Here is a 26304-nt window from a genome sequence, read left to right as displayed (position 1 = left end):
TTACATACTGCTAGCACAGTACAGTACATATAAACATTCTTATGTATATTTTATATTATTTTTTTTTCCACATAAAATTTATCAACTAATTTAAGAGGGTGTTAAGGTGTATAGAATAAATTGCTAAAGAAGAGGTGTTAGGAAATCTCCACAGCCTTTATACTGTACTTGAAAGGTATATTCATTTGTAAAATTTACTATTTTATTTTTTCTTACTGCTTCCAAAACTATTTAATTCATCTTAGAAGAATAGCCTGATGGTGAAGGGGTTAGGTTGAGTTATAGGTTTTTGCATTGTATGGTGAAGTTAGGAGTTTGGATGCTTGAATGATTGTCCCATTGTACTGGGCATGATGTTGACAGATGGATGAAAGGACTTTGGGCTATGTTTGGTGTCCACTGTTTAGTAACTCTGCAAGTGTATTCTGATCATTACTTGTTCGCTTTAACACAAGTCTGCCTAAGGAGTCTTTCGTACTGTACACATGATGCTAAGAGGGACTCCTTCGTGTGGTGGGACTGATATAATCATGTGGCTTAACTACAGTACAAGGTAATACAAAATTATGTCCCTCACCACCCTCTTTTTCCCCCAGACCAGTTTTGGCGCCAGCAGTCCACCAAATTCACATTCAGATAAGCCTACGGTTACTACTGCTGATTCAGTACAACCTGCCAAATCCGAACATCCAATTTCCAAAATATTTTTTCATGATATAGAGGGGTGTTGATATCATGTCCTCACACATTCAAGGTATAACTGAAGACCGAGTTCTTTTGTGGACATGTTTAAGAGCAGATAATAAGTTACTAATGCAAGTGCTTCAGTTTACTTATTGTTCTCAATTGCCTTGACTACATTATTTGTTTCACAGGTCATTTCTCACAGCTGCCATTATGATTCCACTTTCCAAAATGTTCCATTTTGCATAAAGCCTTTGGACCTAGGCATTTTGGATCTGAAAGGTTGTACTGTACACCTACTACTACTGTTCTTCTTAGATGGATACAATAGTTTACGTATCTATTATCATTATCATTGTGGTAGGTGGTGGCGACCATCATCCACTCTCTTGATGTAGTGCTGCCTACTCCTTCCTTAGTCTTTATCATTCTTTTTCTGTGCCTGCCCTCCTCTCTTCCTATTTCTCCCATCTTTCCTGTCACTTCTTATTGCTTTTCTTTCCTTTACATGTGGCTTTACATTGAGTGACAAGCCAAATGGTTTCCTGTAAGCCAGGAAACCATTTACAACGCTGGGTGGTAACCATATAACCAAACCATACGTGCTCCCTACGTGTCAACAAGTGGGTTGGTGGAGGCTTAGTGCCCCTCCCCGTAAAACAAATAACTCAAAGTCAAATGGCCACCCCTTGCGGGATTTTGACGTCTGGCAATAGATAGATAGATAGATAAAAAATACAGTCTCATCATACTTCTTTCACGGTGTAGGATCCTGTGGCTAGGCTAACCTAGTCCAATACATGTAAGGGTAGATGACCTGTCTACATCCCTTGGTGGTGTTTAAAAAAAAAAAAAAAAAAAAAAAAAAATCCAATTGCTTCTCGGGGACAAAGCCATGCATGGATGTCATTCTGACTGGGCGTTCTAACCCCTAGATGTCCTTTTCCGGCCGCATGCCCTTACTGGCACCAACCTGTGTCATTGTAGGGTATGGGGTATGATGCATAAAGTGGATGTATGGTAGTGAAGAGCAGGTAGTTATAAAAATGTTTGGCAGAGTATGCTGGCCTACCCTCTATGTTAGTGACACTGAAAAATGTCAAGGGGGAGCTCCAGCTCTCCCTATCACCAGCTTTTCCACCTTCCTTGAGAGTACAGTACTGCCCTCACAGGCTGGTACCATACTACAGCCTGCTCCCGATAATAATTATAATAATAATACATTATAATAAAGGACATGGTAATTGGAACTTGGAATGTAAGGGGAGCGAATGATGAGGTGAAAGAGAGAGTCCGGGTGCTTGAGGGTGCGAAAGTGGATGTATGTGGAATAACTGAAATAAAATGGAGAGGAGAAAGTGTGAGAGAATGGGAGTGTGGATGGGGTATATGTGCAGGAGTAGGTGAGAATGAGAGGGCAAAGGAAGGAGTATATATAGTTGTGAGTAAAAGATGGAAGAGGAGCATAAGACAGTATGGATCATTTGGGTCAAGGATTGTGTGGGTAAAGTTGAAAGTTGGAATACAAATGTGGGCGATTGTGTGTGTGTGTATGCACCAACGCAAGACCGTGCTAGAAGAGTGAGAGAAGAGTTCTGGACAAATGTAGAAGTGTGCATGGAAAAGTCTGGAAGGAATGACAGAGTGTTTTTGACTGGTGATATGAATGGTAAAGTTGGGAATGTGAAGGTGGATGGAATAGTTGGTGAGCGGGGTGTGCCTGCTGAGATAGATGAGAATGAGAGTGCGTTAGTGGACATTTGTGCTGGGAGGGGGTTGGTGATAGCCAATACCCTCTTCAGGCATAAAATGATCCACAGGTATACATGGCGAATGATGAGAAGGGTGGGTGGTGAACTGAATGAAAGGAAGGCAATGAATGATTATGGGTGTGTGGATGAAAGGATGCGAAGATGTGTAAAGGATGCAAGAGTGTATAGAGGTTGGGGGAGTGGACTTTCTGACCACTACTTGGTGGTGGCCAGAATTAGGATTCAAGTAAGATGGAGGAATAGAAGAAGGGAAAGACGAGAGGAAGGAGTAGTTGCAAGGAGAGTGGAAAGGTTACAAGAGGATGAGAAAAAGGCAAAGTATAAGAGAGAAGTGGAGGAACGATTGGGCAAATATGAATTGGAGCAGATGGGAGACGTGGAAGGTGTGTATAGGATATTTACAGAAGAAATATGTGCAGCATGTGATGTGGTGTGTGGAAGGAAAAGAAGACGGAGGGGGGGTGCAAGGAACAGCGTGGTGGACTGAAGAGGTGAGACAGGCTGTGGCACAAAAGAAGAAAGCATACAATGAATGGATGAGAAATAGGGGCGTGGAAGAAGTTGAGAGGCGGAAGAGAGAGTTATATGTAGAAAGAAAGAATGAGGTTAAAAGATTAGTAAGAGAGAAAGAAGAGAGTGGATGAGGAATTTGGAAGGAATTTGAGTGTAAAGTGGAGGGACTGTAAGAAAATGTTCTGGAAAGAGGTGAAAAGAGTAAGACAGTGTGGAAGTGAAGTTAGCAGGGGAGTGAAAGATAAAAATGGTAGATTACTAGTGGAGAAGGGAGAAAAAGTGAGCAGATGGAGAGAACACTTTAAGGAATTGTTGAACATATAGGATGGAAGTAATGCGAGTATAAGTGGCTGGGGAATGGCTGGGAGGAGGAGGGAGGTGAGAAGACAGGAAGAAATCAGTAGGATAGAAGTTGTGGAAGCAATGAAGAAAGTTAAATATGGGAAAGCCCCAGGAATTGATGGAGAGTGTGGTGAAATGCTGAAGCATGGGGGAGAGATAGTAGTAGAATGGATGTAGATGATGTGCAGATTGGCCTGGGAGGAAGGTAGAGTCCCGAAGGATTGGAAGTCAGGTATAATTATTCCCTTGTACAAAGGAAAAGGGGAAAAAGAAGTGTGTGGTAATCAAAGGGCATTTGTCTTCTTAGTATAATAGGAAAAGTGTATGGTAGGATACTTATTGACAGAGTTTGAGAAAGAACAGAGAAATTAGTTGGAGAAGAACAGGGAGGCTTTAGGAAGGGAAGAGGTTGTGTAGATCAGATATTCATTCTTAGATCTTGAGTGGAAAAGTTTCTAGATAAGGGAAAGAAGTTGTATGCGGCTTTCATGGATTTGGAGAAAGCATATGACTGGGTGGATAGACAAGGATTGTGGAAAGTGTTAAGAATATATGGAGTAGATGGGAAGTTGTTGAATGCTGTGAAGAGTATGTACGATGGTGCGAAGGCTGCAGTGCGTGTGGAAGGTGAACTAAGTGAATTTTTCTCTTTGAAAGTTGGGTTGAAACAGGGATGTGTCATGTCTCCATGGCTGTTCAATCTGTACATGGATGGGGTAATAAAAGAGGTACATGGTAGGGTAGTGGATGTTGGAGTGGCCCTGGTGAAAGAGGATAGTGTCTGGAAACTCCCTGTACTGTTGTTTGCAGATGATACTGTGTTGTTGGGTGAAGACGAAGGGGAGCTGCAAGGCTTGGTGGATGAGTTTGAGAGAGTGTGTAAGAAACGGAATCTAAAGGTGATTGTAGGGAAGAGTAAAGTGATGGTCTTTGAGAGAGGTGAAGTCAGTGAATGTACAGCGAGGTTGGATGGTGAGGAATTGGAAAATATGAGTACGTTTAAGTACTTGGGTAGTGTGATGAGTAAGGATGGAGGTTTGGAGGGTGAAGTGCTTGAAAGGGTACAGCAGGGAAGAAAGGTTGCTGGTTCTTTGAAAGCAGTGATAAGAAACAGGGAAGTGAGCATGGAAGTGAAAAAGTTACTACATGACAGTATTGTGATACCAACTCTAACGTATGGAAGTGAAGCTTTGACGTTGTTGGAAGGACACAAGTCAAGAGTGAGAGCAGTGGAAATGAGTTATTTAAGAGGAGCCTGTGGAGTCATATGGAGAGACAGGCTGACGAATGAGGATATAAAGGAGCGTTGTGGTGTGGATGTGGATGTGATAGGAAGCGTTATGAGAACACACTGAGGTGGTTTGGCTATGTGGAGAGGATGGAGGGTGAAAGACTGACGAAGAGAGTGTATGTGAGTGAGGTGGAGGGGGGAAGAGGGAGGGGGAGGCCGAGGATGAGATGGAGGGATGGGGTGGAGAGGTATATGAAAGACGGGGGTGTGAGTTGGGAGCAGGGCAGTGAAATGGCGGGGGACAGGGCGACTTGGAGGCGATTTGTTTGTGGCCACCCCAAACGGGATTGAGGCGTCTGGCAATAGATAGAGATAGTGTTAACTAAAGTTAACACTGATTTGAACTAATACACATCTGGTCCACAGGTCGTGCTGGAGTCTGCTGCCTTGACGCTGCTTCCTTGCCACACTTGTCATACCCTGCTGAAGTTTGGTTTGCCCTGCCGTGAGAAGCCTGACGGTGGTGTGGTGTCTTCCCCTAATCTGAGATGCCTGGTGGTGTGGTGGTGGTGACGGCGGCGGCGACGGCAGGGTGTAGTGTCTTCCCCAGCCGTGAGATTACTTGCTGCTGCTGCTGGTGATCTGCCCTGACCTGCCAAGAGAAGCCTGGTGGTGATGGTGTGATCTGCCTTGCAAGTCCAGGATGTTCTGTGGACAAATGCTACTTTTGAATGCATATTTTATATTGCTGTCTCTGTTAATGTATTTTGTACTGAAGTATTAATAATGAAAACTTAAATTTTCTGTCTTGTTTCATTACCTTTTTAACTGTGGCTTTGACTTAATATAGGTGATAAGTATATTGCGCTCTGCAGTCTTGTGTGTTGTGGGAACGGCTTTTGTGATGAGCTAAGACATTCTGATCGCTTCACCAAATTACTGCTCAGCCGTGTGATCAGTGGACATAAAAGATTATACAATACAATGATATACAGCTAAGCATAAAAAAGGTTATGGGAATTCTCCACCATGCAATCAATGGACCTAAATTAAAGCCTATATTATAAAGCTAGGCCTGAAGAGGGTTGTGGGAAGTAGATAATGATGCAGGGTAGACACTGGTAATGTTCAATGAGCCGTGCCCGCAACACACAAGAACTGGGTGGTGTAATATATGGACCACCTTGTATAATGAGAGGCCGTAAGTGTGTGCTGACCCACAAACTTGCCATCAATGCCCCGTCATAACTATTAGTGTGTCTTGTAGGAAGCACGAAGAAAACAGGCCACAGAACACCTCCTTGTCTCTTGTTCCTCCTACACAAACATACACGCCTTTCACTTTAACTTGACACAGAATTTCATTTAAAGCATATGAGAATGTCACGCAGATCAGTAGCAGAAACAGCCAATACTACAGCTCAACATCCTTTCCACGGCACTCATTCGTGACTACCATCATATTCTAGTGATAACTATCGCTACTACTCGGAAAACCGTATGGAAACTATAAGCTATCTGTCAATCCATCTATCTATAGCCAGACGACTTAATCCCGTAAGAGGTGGCCACAAACAAGTCGCCTCTATGCCACCCTGTCCCCTGTCATTCTGCATCACTCCCCCTAATTCACACACACCCTCTCTCATATACATCCCAACTCCATCCTCCACTTATAAGTAATACATTAAAACAACCGTGAATTACTGCCGCACAAGCTGAGCCCTAATCTTACCCAACACAAACACGAAGAAGCTTTAAAGAACAGAAAACAATACCTTGATACCAGGAGACACTAAGACCACAAGTACTGACAGCCTACACCAAGAAACATAACTAATTTCAGTCAGAGACCAAGTGAATATGAGAGGCACACAGTTCATCACTTCAGCTCAAGATCCGTCCCACCTTTGTAACCTTATGTTGCATCATCCTCTCCACAAACAAAATCGAACAACCGCCCAACACTACACAGAGTATCTTTGCAACATTTCCCCTCCTCCACCCGACTCTACACCTCCCAGATACATTCACAAACTCACAAACACCCCAGCCAGCCAAAACTTTCTGCCAAACACATACATAAACACACACACACCCCGGCCAGCCAAAACTTTCTATACCAAACACATACATAAACACACAGACACCCCAGCCTGCCAAAACTTTCTATACCAAACACATACATAAACACACACACACCCCGGCCAGCCAAAACTTTCTATACCAAACACATACATAAACACACAGACACCCCAGCCAGCCAAAACTTTCTACCAAACAGCATCCTTCATGTGCCACCACCAGACATACACCCTTCAGACACTACCGAACCCAGAGACACGAGTACACCAACCTTCCCTGCTACAATACTAACACAAAATATAACACACATACAATCCCCTGTGCTCATACTGCAAGGTGGCACCCCCACACCACAGCACACCCACTCACTTCCTGCACCACACCACCACAACACAGACAATCCTTCAATATAACACAGGGTTCACATCCAGAAGAGCCTAAGATGTAACAAGAACAACAACAACAACTCAGGCCAAGTTAAAGTGAAACGAGTCTAGTTACGAAAGGAAAATTATTTCAAGTTATTTTGTAAGCGCTTCGGGTACACAAAGTTACAAGGCCACAGGGAACGAACTGCATACCGAGGGTGTAATACTACGGCGGCTTAGGGGGTTTATACCACTTTTCTTCAGTGATTTATTGTTCAACCGAGCGAGCGTAGAGAGCAAGCAAGCGAGAACACTATATGACATGGTATTTTAGGGTGGCAGAGAAATGCGCCAACACTGCGTTGTCTAGGAAACTATTAAAGCCACACCGGATCTATCGACATCATTAGAAACCTAGTAAAAAAAATAGTAGGAGTTACTTGAGGGACTTTTCTCGAAATTTGCCGCGCCAGTTCTGATAAAAGGAAAATAAACGTACCAAACTGAGCACCAGAACCGAGTTATTTTAGTTTTTAAAACTACTGCTGATCTGTTCAGACAGCTGGAGCTGGAAAGCTTATGAAGAAGCAATTGATACTAAAGTTAAATAGACTTAGCTTTTAACATCAAGCGAGATGGATGGATGGACGGATGGGTGGATGTGGAATCGTGGATGCTTGGACCGATGGTAGAGTTCCTGCTGTTTCGTCCTTCCACCTGCCGACAAAAATCATCAATATCATCATCATCATAATCATCATCATAATCATCATCATCGTAGTTGTCGTCCTCATTACCACCATCATCATCATCATTATTTGCACTGTCATTCTCGTTATCATTACCATTCTCCTCCTCCTCCTCATCATCATCATCATATTATCATCATCACCTACCTTTCTATCTATATCTGTTTATCTATAGCCAGACGCCTTAATCCCGTAAGAGGTGACCACAAGCAAATAGCCTTCATGATGTACTGTCCTCTACCATTTAGCTCAAGTATCCCAGTCATATGTTTCTACTCTTTCCCTCCATCTCATCGTCGGTCTCCCCATCCCCCTCTACCCTTCCAACTCTACCCTTCCAAGTGCACTCTTCTGGTCATTTTCTTATTCGCCATCCTCTCCACATGGCCAAACCATCTCGAAGTGTTTCTCTTAACGCTTTCAGTCTCATCCACATCAGCATCACAACGCTCCTTCATCTGTCCATTTGTCTGTCTGTCTCTCTATGAAACTCCACATGCTCCTCTCAAGTAGCTCATTTCCACCGCTCTCACTCTTGACTTGTGTCCTTTCAACAAGATCCAAGCTTCACTTCCATACTTTAAAGTGGGAATCACAGCATGGAGTGCCTTTTTTTTTTTTTTTTTTTTTGAAACTTTCATCTTCAGTTCCCTCTTCCTAACCACTGCTTTTTAGAGAATAAGCAACCCTCCTTCCCTGACGCATCATTCCAGTCACTTCATCCTCTAATCTTCCATCCTTATTCATCACATTACATAAATACTTAAATGCACTCATATTCTTTCATTTACTGACTATGCAGCCTCACTGTGCATTCTGTTACCTCGTACGTTGAGATGTTAAAGCATCACCACCATCAGCATCAACATCATTATCATCATCAATATCATCACCATCAGCCTGTGACACACCACTGCATGATAAGGACCCTCTCACCTTTCTCGACTCTGATCCATTGATTGTTAGCCAGTTCCGTCCTTGCTCGGTAGATCTGCATCATATCATCTCTCTATCTTGTTCTCTGTGCACCTCTTCTTCTCACTCCATCTCTGGCTTGCCATTCAGTTACGCTCGCTCTCCTTCTGTTATCTCTTCTGTGAAAGACGTGACCTGAGGTGTGTGTGTGGAGTTACCTGGAAACAAGCTCAGAATTACTAGATGTGGGAGCTTCAGGACCCTTTGGTTAATCCCCTTGGTGTGGTGTGGTGTGGAAGGGTGGTTGGTGTGGTAAAGTTTGGGGTGGTGTGGTGTGGAAGGGTGGTTGGTGTGGTAAAGTTTGGGGTGGTGTGGTGTGGTGTGGGGTGGTGTGGTGTGGTGTTGGGTGGTGTGGTTTGGGGTTTTGTGGTGTGGGATTTTGTGGTGTGGGGTTTTGTGGTGTGGTGTGGTGTGGTGTGGTATGGTATGGTATGGTATGGTAGGCGTGTTGTGGTGCTGTGCGGCTTCACTGTCCCTAAAATCTATAGGAATGTAGAACCTCGTTCGAAAATCATTAGTGAGAAGCAGATGGACATGGCCGCTCTTTGATGTGCCCTGATAAAACGTATACAAAACGTGTGTTGCATCCTCACAACTAAACCAATATAAATAAGGATAATTATTCCATTTAAATCATTCACGGTCCAGAGAAAGACCAAAACTGAGCTACTATTTCGGACACACATCCATCCCTTTCCTTGCGATAAATAAAGAAACAGTGAACAATGATTTTTGAAACCCATTGAGTGACCTTAGGAATCCAGTATGTTTTTTCAGAATATAGTTTAAATGTTTAGTATTTGTATGGCCAAGAAGAGCAATATCCCTGACCTCATTTGCACTCTTATGATATAAATAGTTCGCGTGCGAGGGAAATGCTATACACACGCACGCACGCACGCAAATACACACAAGCATGCGCGGACACACACACACACACACACACACACACACACACACACACACACACACATTCTCTCTCTCTCTCTCTCTCTCTCTCTCTCTCCTACACACAGTCACCAACTACATTTGAAGAGAAACGAAAAACAAGAGGTGACTCAGCCATAGACATGAAGATCGTCGCCGTCACCATCATCATCGTCATCACCATCATCATCGTTGTCGCAGTCGTCATCATCATCGTCATCATCATCATCATCATCATCGTCATCATCATCATCATCATCGCCAGGAGCAACAGCGTCAAGCACAGCAATCATCACAACCCTGTTAAAGAGTTACTACATAAGTTCCATCACCGTCATCATCATCATCATTATTATCCCAACTGCTTCATCATCATTACAATCACCATAATCTCGGTCCAGTTAGTTGGTTCAGGAGTTTCAACATCACTATCATCAGCAGCATCACTATCATCATTATCAATATCATCTCCGACAACCCTATTATCATCATCATCAGCCTGTGACACACCGCTGCAGGATAAGGACCCCTGTTCAATCTAACTTGGCGTAAAATTGCAATCTCTTTCTTAAATTTTGTGTTGTGACAAGGGGTTAACACTAGATTGATGCTAGTCACGAAGAAGGGACGTGGAAATGATGCAGAGCTGTATATTTGTCCAAATTTACCACTGCACTACGGGAAATCAGCTGCAAAAAAACGACGATCTCGGCCTAGGCAAATGAACAACACCATAATATACTTTGTGTGTGTGTCTGTGTTTGTGTGTGTGTGCGTGCGTGAGTTCGTGCATGCGTGCGTGTGTGTGCGCGCGCGCGCGTGTGCGAGTGTGCATGTGTGTGTGTGTGTGTGTGTGTGTGTGTGTATATATATATATATATATATATATATATATATATATATATATATATATATATATATATATATATATATATATATATATATATATATATATATATATATATATATATATATATATATATATATATATATATATATATATATATATATATATATATATATATATATATATATATATATATATATATATAGACAGTATATGAATCTAAGAAAAAGGCAAATTGGATGAAATATGTAAAGAACTCCATATTTTTTATTTAAAGAAAACAAAAATACACTATTTAAGAAAAAGGCAAACTGGATGAAGTATGTAAAGAATTCATATATTTGATTTAAAGAAAACAAAAATAAACAAATAAAGTAAGAGAAAACAAGTTTCTCTATGTTTTATCTCATTTCTGTTAGATTTCTGGTTTAATCAGAACACTCATCTGAGCCAACCCGGCCTAACCGTTTCGGAATTAAACGTGGCGCGCAGTTTGAAACTTTAGAGTTTTGTGTTCATTTCTATATTAGGTTTGAGAAATATTCTTGATTTTCGACTGATTGTGACACACTTTTTGTGTGTGTGCATTTTGGCAAAAAATTACCCTAAAATTACCCTGTGTTATGTATTACCCTAAACGCTACCCTAGAAGGGGACTGATTACCCTAATTTAGGGTATTTTACCCTAAAATGGAAGCCCTGGTTAGCGTCTCACTGTCTCACAGCCTCCGGCACCACCTATCTGCCAGACGTACGATTAAATTTAGAAAAATTGCTATATTCTTCTTATATACCAATTTCTCTGCTTTCTAATTATCATGCTAAATAATTATTGGTTATTTAATCCCACCACCACGACATATAGCTAAGAATAAAGATGATGAGATTCTAAATGCCTGACGTACGATTCAAATTTGAAATCCCCTCCATATTCTTGCTATATGCTTTTTCAACTTCCTTTTCTGCTTTCTAATTATCAGTTAAATAATTAGTGGTCATTAAATAGCACCAGGATGACGTATAAATGACAATAACCAACAAATGACAACAAATTCCGATGATAAACGAGCTCTTCTTACCAACCACACCACCATTATTTCCTAAAAACCCTTTATTTTTATTCCATACTGCTTCTTCTAGCTTCTGGTTATATAATAAATCGCTATACATCATTTACTTGCACCACAGGACACCATAACTAAGAAATAACGATGATAAATGACGATAAAGTAATTTCTTCCCTGCATTATCAAACTATCGTAAGTAGCCTAACCAGTAACTGCTTGAAAAAGTATCTGACGCTTATTCTACGCTATTTATTCTGTCATTTATTCAAACGATAAATTCTTAATTGATTATTTATTAACACCAAGATGATATATAAAGAATGGATAAAAATGAGGTTTCTATGTAGTATTTCCAACGTTAATTTCTATTTACTGTACATTAATCTAACACTATCTATTTACCAATTAATCTACCTACCTACCTATCTCTATCTCCCTACATGCCGGTCTATCTATCTACCCACCTACCTACCAATCAACCTACCTACCTCTATCTACCTTAATCTACCTACTTACCTATCTACCTACCTTAATCTATCTACTTACCTACTTATCTCTCTCTACCTACCTCTCTATCCACCTTAATCTACCTACCTATCTCAATCTACCTACCTACCATCTCTACGTATCTCTATCTGCCTTAATTAATCTACGTATCTCAATCTATCTACCTACCTACCATCTCTACCAATCTCTATCTACCTTAATTAATCTACCTATCTCTACCAACCTACCATCTCTTCCTATCTCTATCCACCTTAATCTACCTACCTATCTCAATCCGTCTACCAACCTACCATCTCTATCAACCTTAATTAATCTACCTATCTCAATCTATCTACCTACTACCATCCTACCTACCTACATACCTGTCTGCCTGCCTACCTACCTACCTACTTATCTACCAACCTACCTATCTATCTATCTACCTGCTGACCAACCTACCTAATCTATTTGTCTACCTACCTACTTACTAACCTATCAATCTCTACTTATTTACCAAAACAAATCCGTAACCCTATTTAAACTAGACTGGAGGGTTGATCTGACTAGTAACCAAGGGGACTCATGCCTCAGTTTCCTTTTTATATTAGTTGATGACCACGTGTAGTCAAAATGGAGGGTTGATTTGACTAGTAACCAAGGAGACTCATGCCCGTGTAGTCAAAATGAAGGGTTAATTTGACTATAAGGAGACTCATACCTCATAACTATCATATTTCTCCATAGCACTTCTTCGTGACTTGCATCACATTTGTTCTGTACCGATTCATTCTATATACTAAAGTAAAAATAGACTAGAAACCAATGAGATTCATTCGTCCCAAAATTCATGTTCGTAAGTTGCATGAAGCTTCGAAAAACATGCTCCGTGGTGATCTCTCTCTCTAATGATAATGACGACGACGACGATGATAATGGTGAAGATCACGATCATGATGATGACGAATGGTTCGATACATGATCACCTTGGGATAGATTTACGCATTATTAATCTAACCTTCTCCTGCCTCACATTTCACCTGCAGAGCACATCGTAATCTGAAGGTGATCGCAAGGCAGCTGTTGCGTTGGCAGGCTTCATACCACGTCACCCTAACTGCTTCATTTATGCAGGTGACACATTAATATCTGGTATTTTAAACGTATGATGTTGGTAATAAGAGGTAATTAACATAATATCAAGGTAGAATAGAAAGGTCGCAGGGAGCCTACTAAGTTCACAGGAGTACGACTACTACCTGTTCAGTCAGTATGATTTTACCTGGCAGGGATCCCTAACCTCTCTCAGCTCACCTGATGGCCAGGTGTAGCCAGAATGGAGGACAAATTTGACTACAGTCGCGGCGCACGACTCTGAGGTTGTCATTATCGTACCCTGCCAACCTACCATTCAAAAGTGCGTCAGATTTCGTATTATATTATCCACGAATCATTATTATGCATGAATATATTATACACGAATATTATTATACACGAATCACATGCATCTCATATTATACACGAAATCTGACGCACTTTTGAATGGTAGGTTGGCAGGGCACGATAATAACAACCTCAGAGTCGCGCGCCGCGACTATAGTGACCAAGGAGATTCGTTCCCACCTCAGAACTAAGGCTCATAAAATTTCACAAAACCACAACTTTGGACTGAAGCTGTAAGAAAGGCCCAATTCCGTCTGATGAAAACAAACCAGCAATACTCTCTTTCTCCGTAAAATTCTTCATATGTTATGGTAGACATACGGTGTTATGTTAGCCCTTCACTCGTTATCTTGAACCCCATGATGAGAGAGAGAGAGAGAGAGAGAGAGAGAGAGTGTGTGTGTGTGTGTGTGTGTGTGTGTGTGTGTGTGTGTGTGTGTGTGTGTGTGTGTGTGTGTGTGTGTGTGTGTGTGTGTGTGTGTGTGTGTGTGTGTGTGTGTGTGTGCGCTGTGGGACGTAATTAGGGAGTCGAGAGCTCATTAGGCTCCTTAATGAACTTCTCTGCTATGGTGAGACTCTCTCTCTCTCTCTCTCTCTCTCTCTCTCACTCTCTCTCCAAAGAGCGTGCAAAGTGGAAAAGTACAGTTAGAATGGGGAAAGGAAGCTGAGCACGAGATAACATACCAGTGAAACAATATAGATGGAGGTGATTCTGGCCAAACACGGAGAATGACAGAGGAGACATTTTTGGAAGACACTGTGCAGGGGATGCGAAGCGATGAAGAAAATATTAAGAAGGGCAACTCTCTGTGTATATGAAAATGGGGCAAAAATAAGGAAGAAAAAATATAGAAAAAAAAAAGGAAAATTGTAAGAGACAGGGCTGAGTTTGTGGAATTAAGAAGGGAAAATAATGCTGATAAACTAACAGAAGTAGGTAAGGGAAGTAAAAGGCTACAGATGGAGGTAGCTCTACTCTGTCCACATTAACGGCGTAAAACTGCCATCTCTGCTACTTGGATGCTGGGCTGTAACATGAGATTGACGCTAGGCTCTGGTGGTAGTCACGAAGAAGTGCTATGGAGGGAATGCAGAGATGCAGCATTGTCTTATTCTGCCACTGAGCTACGGGAAATAGGCTGCTTCAGGATGAAAATCTCCGCCAAGTTAAAATGAATGGACGGTAGATGATAATGAGAGCCTAATGCAAGGAGGGAACAATAAATAAATGAATAAAAACCGATATGAACGAGAAAATGTGCACAAAACCTACCAAAAGGCATAAGAAAATTAAGAAGTAAGACAGCAAGCAAGGAAATATGTGATAAGAAAACAAAGGAAACAGTTAGGAAGGTAGTTTAGAAAGCAGGAAGAAGATAGGAACGGAGAAGAGTGCAAGTAAAAAAGAAGAGAAAGGAAGAAGGAAGACAGGATACTGAAAGGAGAGGAATAGAAGAAGAGAGAAAAGAAACGATAAGAAAAGATGGGAGAAGAGAGAAAAAAAAGAGGAGAAAGGAACAGATAGAGGGATGGAAGAGTAGTAGTAAGACGGAAAGATAAAAGAAGGGAAACAGAAGAAGGGTGACAAGAAAGGGAGTGGCAAGAGATATGAAGGTACGGGGATGTCGTGCAGGAGACCATTATGATAACAATAACTGTGATGGGGAGGAGGATGAGCGGCAGGGGGAAGGGACTGCAGGGGAGGAAGAAGGGAGAGAATGTAAAGCAAGATAAGAAGGACAAGAAGTACCATTAGCATCATTATCACCACATTAAAACTAGTTCCCCTTGTAAACACTGGGTCAGGATATCTATTGCAAGACGTTTGATGTATTTTCCATCAGAAGTGAAGCTTTAAAGGAAGTCATTCTACTCGGAAATTCTTGCCTTCGACTCCGCCATAGGAGCCACAGGGTTAATTGTAATATTTGAGTGGGTTTCAAAATCCTCTCGAAATCTCTGGAGTGGTTGGCTACCCTTGTCAATATTAGTTGTCAATGAACTCAGCCAATATCGCATACCATACTATACTGTATATCACGGAAGTGTGTGTGTGTGTGTGTGTGTGTGTGTGTGTGTGTGTGTGTGTGTGTGTGTGTGTGTGTGTGTGTGTGTGTGTGTGTGTGTGTGTGTGTGTGATAAGGTAACCTAAATTTTCGGGCCATATAAAAATTTACTGGTCTCAATCACATCACTTAAAAAATAAAGATAAAAAAAAATGAACGCAAAGGCAAAATACGTGTATTTGATAGTGCTCATAGCAAATAATATAGGGAGTATGTCTAAGCAAGTGTACAATGTGGTGCATGTGGTGACTTAAGTTGACGCACTGTATCCTGTGGTTTACGTCAGGTAGCAACAATTATACTGTGTTGATGACCACAAAATTATTGGTTGGTGTTGAAAGGGAGGGAGATGCACTAATGAATAAACAAAGAGCGCCTATTCAGAGCCAGGAGGGAGTGAATGACCCTCGAGTAGTGGCTGAAAGTGTTGCTGACTGGTTGATAAAAGGCTACGGTAATGACACACTTGGCTGGGGCAAAAAGAAGAGACCAAATTAAAGCGGCAATTTGCCTTAGAAATGTATACAATAAGTACAGAAAGCATAATGGAAGTGCGTTAGTGGCCATATAACATGAATGTGTGATTTAACAGCACGTATAGTGGCAGGTTGGTCATATAAATTCAAGAGATATATACGTGAAAACGGTGGCTGGGGTGAAGAGGTTACGTCCTGTAAAAGATTTATCATGGTGGAGGCAGGGACACAACGATAGACACTGGACCACTGTTGTGGGAGTTATGGACGAATGTTCAGGATAATGATTGTAAAGGTGAGAGAGTGTACACTCTAGGAAAAAAAGTTTAAATCTGGTGGTGGATATAGCAGAAAAGGGATGGGTATCAGAAAGTAAGGCGTGGCTTGAAAAAAGAAAGAAAAAAGTTTCAAAGGCAACTGTTAGTTAAAAGTGCATGACGACAAAATATACGAAAAACATAATACTGTCAGTGTAGTATACAGTATATAATGAAATGTGCAATAAGCTGCAAACTCTAGTTTTTTTTCATGCTTCATTCCCCACGGCTTCAAAAAATAAAGTTTCCAGAATTCAGCATCCAACGCTGATGACTATACCTGGTCACGGATCAGTGTCAGCTGCTGGAGATCAAATGTGTAGGCTTATGAAATACGATGTAATCTTGGGCAATCCTCTTTCCAGGCCATTCTCGAAAATGGATATTGGCTTGAATGACAATGGGTGACAGCAATAAATACACCCAATATCGCGTATAATAGCCTTTTAACTAACACAGCTTCTCCCTCCCCTCCCCTCTGCTGCCCCCCACCCCTCCTTCCCTGTGCCTCACCACCCCTGCCATATTTCCCCAGCACCAGCGCCTAATGCCTGAACAGATTATCGGGCAACAGATTACCGCAGTAAATATCAGGCAGGCAGGACAGGTGGGTGGGGAGAGGACAAACTTAATGTGCTGCCAGACACTAACGTTTTTCTCGACAAAAATAAGAAGGCTTAAAATTATGTCTATTAACTATACAAGGATCCTTATGGTAGACATTTATTCTAAGTCACGCCCTTCCCCTACAATACGAGTCGCAACGTCAATGTTATATTTCCGTCCTCAATTCTACTGTTGGGTGAACAAGAAAAAATGTGAAAAAACTTTGTCCCTGAATCTAACTGGTCCAAGAATCATCAACACTACCGACCACCGGAACTGTGCCACCAAAACACATGTTGTTGTAGGCTAGTGTGGAGGGAGGGAAAGAAAAAACAAACATTGCTAAACCCATTCATTTGGATTACGTATTCTTCAGTTTGGTCTTGCCTCTTCCAGACGATTTTATTACACTCAATACTTTCAGAACAGAAAGGATTTAATACGGTACAGACTTCAGCCGCCATTTCAGAACGACAGGATGTTTTAGGCTGAACAAAATCCTCTGAAGCAGCCAAAATAACAAAAAATCAGACTGAATGGGTTAATTTGGCCTTAAAGTATCTCTGATGGATCAGTGGTTATCTATGTTTACATATTTGTACATCAGCTGGACAACTGGAATAGAACGTGAGAAGGAACTGTTAACCTCTTGAATACACTTAAATCTTTGTTGTATTCTTCACTGGCCACCTTCAGACGATGTTCCTTTGCTTAGGATATATTTGTCGTGCTGGATGGGTTACATTTAGCCTTCTATTAACCCTTACTAAGACATGCCTTTGTTTGCCAAAAAAAAGAAAAAAAAAAGTCAATCAGTAGCAAAAAAAATTAAACAAGGCCTCCTCTGATTCCAGGCCTAACGACACACAATTTTCTCAATGACATTCTCTCTCTCTCTCTCTCTCTCTCTCTCTCTCTCTCTCTCTCTCTCCATGTCTATCTATCTATCTATCAGTATATCAAAATAGATAGATAGATAGATAGATAAGATATATATATATATATATATATATATATATATATATATATATATATATATATATATATATATATTAAGTGTACACAGACTTATAACAAAACTGAACTATACGCTGTCTATGTATCAGTGAAGACTGCATTTCGTGTCCAGTAAAAAACAATCAGTAAATAAATAAATAAGTAAAAATTTGCTGTCAGATGATAAAGAACATTCAACCTATTTTTTTTTTATTCATTTACAGTCTGCAGGCTATGCTACACAAAAGCAGAGGCAGTATACGCTATCCCTCTGCACTTGAAAGTTTCCCTGCGTTACACATCTCACGCAACTGCTCGTCAACCACTGCTGACTGCCGCATAAATCACCTTAGGTAAGACAGTAACTAAGGTCCATTTTTGCTTTTTCTCCTTCGCAACTGATCGACCGTCCTAATACTGAGATAACATGAACCAAATTTCGCCCTGTAGTTACGGAGATTGTCTGATCTTAAATTTGGGATGAGGCAATTATTATCCACAGTGAACTACCCGCGATAGGTGAGGAGGCAGTGATTAAATAGATGGAATCTACACACCAGTAAATATGTTAAATTAATTACTCATGATTGGCAAGCAATTTTTTCAGTACTTCTTTACTGATCAAAATGGAAAATGTTTCATACAGCACAATATTAAAAAGGCAGTAAGCACACACAAAGATTTGCAATTTACTTACTATTTAGCGTCTGCGCAACAAGTACAATAACAACAACCAATCCGAAATAGTACCGATTTTTTTTTCCCTCAATAATGGTATACTGAAATACGAGCACTTCTCAGGCTGGCAGTCCATTAGTGTGACTGTTGGTGTGTTGGCAAGAAAGAAAGTAACAATACGTCAAGGGATTACAAATTTAAGTTCTATGTAACCCAAGAGGCATGGAACAAATGCTGATCGGACTGTTGAATCACCCAAAATAATACCCAACCCTGTGGAGCTCAACAGCTTTTATATCCGGTAATATTATACAGATTTTTATATACGGCAACACTATGAATACTGATAAAAAATATACACCATAAGTATCTTCTGTAATAGATGTATTGTAGTAGCGCTCGCACACGCACACGCACGCACGCACGCGCGCACACACACACACACACACACACACACACACACACACACACACACACACACACACACACACACACACAAGCAACTGTACTTAACATTCCAATCGTACTCAAACGCCTTCAAATTTCCCTTTCCCTCTCTCATCTTCTCTTCCCTCTCTTCTCCCCTCACCCCACCCCCTCCCCGCCACACCGCCAGCCCATATGCAACCCATCCAATTAAACCTTTTCTTCGCCTTCCCAGGGCTCTGTCAACATACCTGAACTTCATAGGGGAGAGGGTGGAGAGAAAAAGAGGGTGAGAGAGAGAAAAATAGAATGAGAAAGAAAAGAGTGAGAGAGGGGCAGAGGAAAGAGGGAAGGAAATAGTTGGTGGTGAGAGAGAGAGAGAGAGAGAGAGAGAGAGAGAGAGAGAGAGAGAGAGAGAGAGAGAGAGAATTCAACATACGCAGAGAAAACAGACAAAATGAAGGATGTAACACAGTAGGAAAAGGAAAGCAGGAAGTAAAAAAGCAAATAACAACGAATATATGAAGGAGGGAAGAACTGGCTGCGCGAGATGTGTTATTCCCCTCAACGTGGCAAAAAAAAAAAATGCAATTAAAAAAGACATCATACTTAAAACTCCCCCTTGACTTTCACACTGATTATTACTTTATTTCTCTTACATACTGCCTTTCTTTCACACATCTCTTTCCCTTACATCCTGTGCCTTCGTCATTTTTTTTTCACCTCTCTCATCTTTCTTTTTCTTTCCCCTCCTCTCATCTTTGCTTTTTTTTATTTCTCTCTCTCACTTTCGCCCTATCATTGGCATTATATCTTTAGTTTGCTTGTCATATTTGCAGTTTTCATATTCATTATTGTGTGTGTGTGTGTGTGTGTGTGTGTGTGTGTGTGTGTGTTTACCTCCAGATCCGGTTACACGAACGAGGTCGGAACCTTGAGCAGAGTGAAGATGGGAGGAGGAGAAGAGAGACAGAGAGAAGGAGAAAGCGAAGGGAGGGGGGAGGAGAAGGGAGAGGTGGAAAAAAGGAGAGGGGAGGAGGTCGAGGAAAATGGGTTAAGAAGTGCTGGGAGAAAGTATAAGAATAAGGATAATATGAACAGAACAAGGAGGAGAGCTGCACCTGGAAGAAAATGCTTGGTGAATCAAAGAATGACAAGCATACAGGGGAAATGATCTAGGGAAAAAAAGTGATGATGATGATGATGATGATGATGACAGAAAGAAGGCTGCAGTTTATATCCTGTGCTGGAGAGAGGTAGAGATGGCGAGGCAACGACGAACAAATGAACGCTGTGGGGATGTTGAGAAAAACCGTATATTAGGGTGCTGATTTTTTACCTTAACCTAGCCGAAATTTCCGTCCTTTTGCAGTTTATTTTACGGAGCTCAGTAACAGAGTAAAATACTGCCACGGCTCTACATCATTTCCACAGCATTCTTCGTGACAAGCACCATAATCTTGTGATAATCTGTTGCTACACCTGAGTATTCTAAAAGGAGAGATGGCAGTTTTAGGCCAAGCAGAGTTGTAAATCAAGGGGTAATGACATCAGTAAGTCTGGAAGGACTCGTTTCAATACACACAATCATTTAGCCACACAAATATCCGGGATAAATTCAAAAGGATATACTTTTCCCTTAAAAAAAAAAAAAAAAGGTCGTCCTCCATATGATAGAAGGTTGATGAATGAGGCAATTAGCGATGCAATAATGATGCTACTGGTTAATGATCCACGAGGTGATTACGGGTAGGACCGTGGGGTGGGGTGTAAGATTAAGTGGATTTTTTACAGACGGAAAAATAGCGGCAGGGATGAAACAAGGGGAGACGAAGAAATAATGGAGAACTAGTGAGGCGGAAGCGAGGAAAACGAAAAATATCAAGAGAGAAGAATGATATGGAAGAGGAAGAAGAAATCTGAAAAAGGAAAAATAGTGGGCAGGAAGAAGGGAAAAAGAAATGTGTTATTACAGCCGCATGAAAGAAAGGAGGGGAGAATAGGCTACTGTGATAGGTGAAAAAATAAAAACTCTATATAGAGGAAAGGAAGAAAAAAAAATACGGTATGACGGTGGATGAAAGGAAAGTTATATATAATACTGTGGCGTCATGTTTCCTTCTATATTCTTTTCATCTACTGTATCCTGTATATAAACGTTATATTTCACGTGTCATTATATACATCGATCAATATTCAGTAAAGGGATATTAGTTCAAAATAAAAAGTGCCCATATGCTCGTCTGTTAAGGAAGGTCCCAAACACCTCTTCCTCAGCGATTTATTCTGCTTATTACACTTTGCTCTGCTCTTCTGTTTTATTTAGGTCATTTTAATATAATGAGCACCATACACTTCACAAATAACGTACGAAATTATATTAACTACCGTATCCAAAAATAAATCGCTAAGGAAGAGGTACTTGAGACGCCTTAAGCGACGACAATACCGGCTCAGGTCTCCGAAAAGGTGAATAAAATCCCCTACAGTACAAGCAAAAGTAGCTATAATCTGTTCGCTTTAGCCAGGCGAGAACTGCCATATGTCCATCTTGAATACCGAACTACAGCACAGATTAAAGCTAGAATATGACGTCAATCACGAGGTGCTATAGGGAGGATCCGGAGCCTTAGTATTGTTTTATTTTGCAACTGATCTAAGGAAAATGGCTGCCAATGAATGAAAGCCTCAGCCTAATTAAAGTGCGTGAACCACAGCAAAGCAGCCAACATTCCCCCACACTACCACACGCAACCATCGCTTTACACATCCAGCTCCCTATTTCCATTCTCGGTGCCGATTGACTAAGGCAAAGACACCCTGCCCAAAGATCACGTGGTCGGCCGGAAAACTGAACCTGGGACTTGTCAGTTGTGGACCAAGTGTGCTTCCGATTACACCACCACCACCACCACCACCACCCAAAACTGTGTCCAGAATAACCTTTACAAATACATTATACTGGATACTGAGGAGACGAATGAATGCAGGATGAAAAGAAGGGCATAAAGAAAATGAAATAATCAAAGAGGAAATGAAAAAGAACAAAAAAACAAAACAAAACATGAAGTGGCACAGAAGGAAAGAAAGAAAATGGGATCTGTCAATTTACATTCAGGTACTATTTAATGTTTCGAATGACCATACCTTTTTACATGACTGATTATTTTCCTTCAACATATTATAGTCCACGTATATCCAATAATTATCTATTAATATACGAACAATAAATGCCAATATTTTAACATGTATAAGTGACTGAGATAAAGGATGCCAAAGATGGTGAAAAGGAAAGATGAAAGGAGGCAAGCAGGGAGAGGGTAACTAAAACAGGAAAGAGTTGAAAGAGAAGGATTAATAGGAAAGAGTTGAAAGAGAAGGATTAATAAAGAGGGTGGGAGGCAATACGAAGGATCAAGAGAAAAGGAAGATAAATAGAGCGGATGAGATGGCAGCAGGTGTGAAGAAGGGGAAAGCGAGGGGAAGATAAAAGGGATTATGGTAATGTCGTTAATCGAAGTCTTAAGAAAATATACTTTAAAATTACGGGCAGGAATGATTAATTATGTTAAATACTAAAGACTGGGAGTGTGAAGATCAGGGTGGCTTCAGAAAGAACACAGGATGTGTGAAGCAGATTACCGTATTTGCTGTGTGATGTGTTTTACAAAAGAATGTGAGAGTGGATAGAAGACTGGTGGATGTGCAAATGACATAGAACTATAGACAGGAGAGAGCATGTGTGGGGCAGATATACGCAGCGAGACTACATACAGAGAAGAAACAGAGCGGACGGGAGATTAAATGTGGGAATGACATATGACAGACATTTAGAGAAGACAGGGAACGTGTAGATATATGCAGTATGATGTGTTGCAAAGAAGAATTTGAGAGTGGATAGCAGATCAGTAGATGGGGAAATGACATATAACTGAGCTTCAAAGAGGACAGAGGACATCTGTTTCAGTAACACAGAGGGTACGCCAGCATGCTCTCCAATACAAGTTTCTCTGTCAACACCAAACCGCATTCACATTACACACTACACTTCCAATTCAAAATTTAAATCAAGATGGCGTCTAATAACCAAGCCTCGGAATATCCGGGGGGGGGGGGACCACAAATGCTCCCACCATCCGCCCCTCTCCCGGTGACGAGTCAACGTGTTGCCTGGAACCTCTGTCTGACTCACTTCTTCATTTCTGCAACATTCGTGGCCTCTCGTCAAACTTTCTGTCTGTTGAGCACCACCTCTCCTCCTCTAAACCTCACCTTCTCTTCTTAACTGAGACTCAGCTGTCTGAGGCAACTGATAGCAAACCCTTCTCTGTATCCTCCTGCTTTCTCCATACCCATTTCAGAGCCAAAGATGGCTCTTGTCTTGCTCTCGTGTTCCTGAACTTGATTCTTCTGAATTCTCTACTCTCCGGATTCAGCTTTCCTGTCATTCTCTGACTAAATGTATCTGTGCTGTTTACGTATCCCCTAATTCTACTATGAAAAATTCTTCGACTATCTTACTTCTATGATGGAAAACATCCTATCCATTTCTCCTTTCTCTGAAATATCCATTCTAGGAGATTTCAGTGTTAACCACCACTTTTGGCTCTCCTTTCCTTTCACTGATCCATCTGGTGAACAAGCCTACATCTTTTCTAACCTTAATGACCTAGTGCAGCTTGTACAGCACCCTACCAGTATCCCTGACTGCCTTGGAAAGTGTTCCAACATATCTGACCTCTTCCTTACAACTAATCCTTCCACTTACGGTGCAAATCCTTCCTCTCCGTTGGGCTCCTCTGATCACAACCTTATTACCTTAACTTGTCCTATTGCTTCAGTACAGCCTGAGGACCCTCTTTGTCGGCTGTGGCATTTTGGAGCTCCTGATTGGGAGGCTCTCAGGCAGTACTTCTTTGATTTTCGCTGGAATGATTATCGCTTCCATGGCCGGAAGCCATCTGAGTGTGCCTTGCGCATTACAGAGGTTATTCTCTCAGGCACTGAAGCATACATTCCTTTCTCATAATCTATGACTAATGCAGGAAAGTCTTGGTTTAATCACGCTTGTTCTAATGCTGTCCACAACAAGGAGAGGGCCTATAAAAGGTACTGAAGCACCCACTCCTGAATCACATCTTTTTTATGCTTCTGCCCGGAATCAGGCTAAGACTGTTCTTCGCTCTGCTAAAAATAATTTCATCCATACTAAATGCTCTCAACTCTCCAACTCGAATTCTTCCCACTCCCTCTAGCACCTTGCAAAAAAACTTTCTAACAACTTTACATCATCATCCATCCCTCCTCTTTTCTACTCTGATGGCTCTGTGGCTATTTCTTCCACTGATAAAGTAAATCTCTTCACTCAGACTTTCTCCTCCAATTCCACTTAGACGATCCAGGTGCTGTTCCTCCATCACTTCCCCCCTCTGACTTCCTCATGGCTGATATTAAAATTTCCTCAACCGATGTATTTTCTGCCATCACTGGCCTCAATACTAACAAGGCATATGGGCCTGATGGAGTCCCTCCTGTTGTCCTCAAGAACTGTGCTTCCGTGCTTACACCCTGCCTAGGTAAACTCTTTCACCTTTGTCTATCAACTTGTACCTTTCCTTCTTGCTGGAAGTTTGCTTTCATTCAGCATGTTTCAAAGAAGGGTGACCATTCCCAACCCTCTAACTATCACCCAAATGCCTTAATATTCTGTGTCTGAAAAGTTTAGTCTATTCTTAAGAGAAAAATTTTAAATTATCATTCCTATCACAACCTTTCTGATCGTCAGTATGGGTTCCGTCAGGGACGCTCCACTGGCGATCTTCTCACCTACCTTTCAGACTCCTGGTCATCCTCCTTTCGGGACTCTGGCGAAACCTTTGCCATTGCACTTGACATCTCAAAGGATTTCGATCGAGTCTGGCATAAATCTTTATTTTCCAAACTGTCCTCTTACGGTTTCTAATCTTCTATCTGTGCCTTCATCACTAGCTTCCTTTCTGGTCGTTCTATAGCTGCTGTTGTAGACGGCCACCGTTCTTCTCCTAAATCTATCAACAGTGATGTTCCTCAGAGCTCTGTCCTAACACCAACTCTTTTCCTTTTATTCATCTATGACCTTCTAACCTGTACATCTAACCCTATCCACCCATACGCTGATGATTCCACCCTTCACTTTTCCATTCGGTTCCCACAACGTCCATCTCAGAAGTTACTTCAACAAGGGATGAGGCTATGGCACACCTAATGCCTGACTTGGCTCATATCTCTGACTGGGGTAAAAGTAATCGTTTTTAATGCATTAAAGACTCAGTTCTTACACCTATCTACCTGACAAAATCTTCCACAGGAGTACCCTCTAAGGTTTAATAATATCCAGCTCAATCCTGCATCATCCTTAAACATACTTCGGGTTTCATTCTCCCGGGATCATGTTGCATGTCTTATAAAATCTGCTTCCATGAGATGAGGTGTGCTAAGCCGACTCGGTACCTTCTTTACCCCTGCACAGTTTTATTCACTCCTGTGTAGAGTACAACTCTCATGTGGGGAGGCTCCCCACATACAGCTCTTCTCAACAAAATGGAGGCAAAAGAGTTTTGTCTCATTAACTCTCCTCCTCTTACTAGCTCCCTTCAACTTCCGTCACTTCGCCGCACTGCTGCATCATTATCTCTGGACTGTCTGCTTGAATCCCTCCACCTCTACGATGGGCGCGTTGCACCCATCTAACAACAAACTCTCATCCCTTTTGTGTCCAACTCTCTAATGCAAGAGTTAACCGTTACTCCCAGTCCTTCATTTATGCAGCAAGTCAACTCTGGAACAGTCTCCTTCTCTCTGTATTTACTACTTCCTATGATCTCCAGCCTTTCAACCGCAGTGTGTGCAGGCATTTCGAAATCAATGGAACTTGAAATTGGCTCTCTGTTGTATTTTGTTTTTTCTTTGGAACGGTTTGCGGGCTCCTGGCCTTTGGTTCCTATCTTCCTTGTATTAAAAAAAAAAAAAAATAGATATACTGAAATGGCTTGCAGAGAAAAATCTGAATGAATATAGTAGATTGGTAGATGTGGAAGAGACATATACTACAGCTGAGGGGCCAGCAGTGTTGAAAGGTACTGACAGTATATAATGTGGAAACAAGATTCTGCAGACCGTCAGTAGTTTGTAAACTGGAACAAAAATTATCTGTGGAAGTGAATGTGCGATGAGCGAAGAAGTCATTTTACAGGTTATATAAAACACTGTGGCTG

Source organism: Coenobita brevimanus, chromosome 42, assembly GCF_032717465.1.
Source record: "Coenobita brevimanus isolate Jiangsu-jjx chromosome 42, ASM3271746v2, whole genome shotgun sequence".
Lineage (NCBI taxonomy): Eukaryota > Metazoa > Arthropoda > Malacostraca > Decapoda > Coenobitidae > Coenobita > Coenobita brevimanus.
This window is presented reverse-complemented; position numbering follows the sequence as displayed.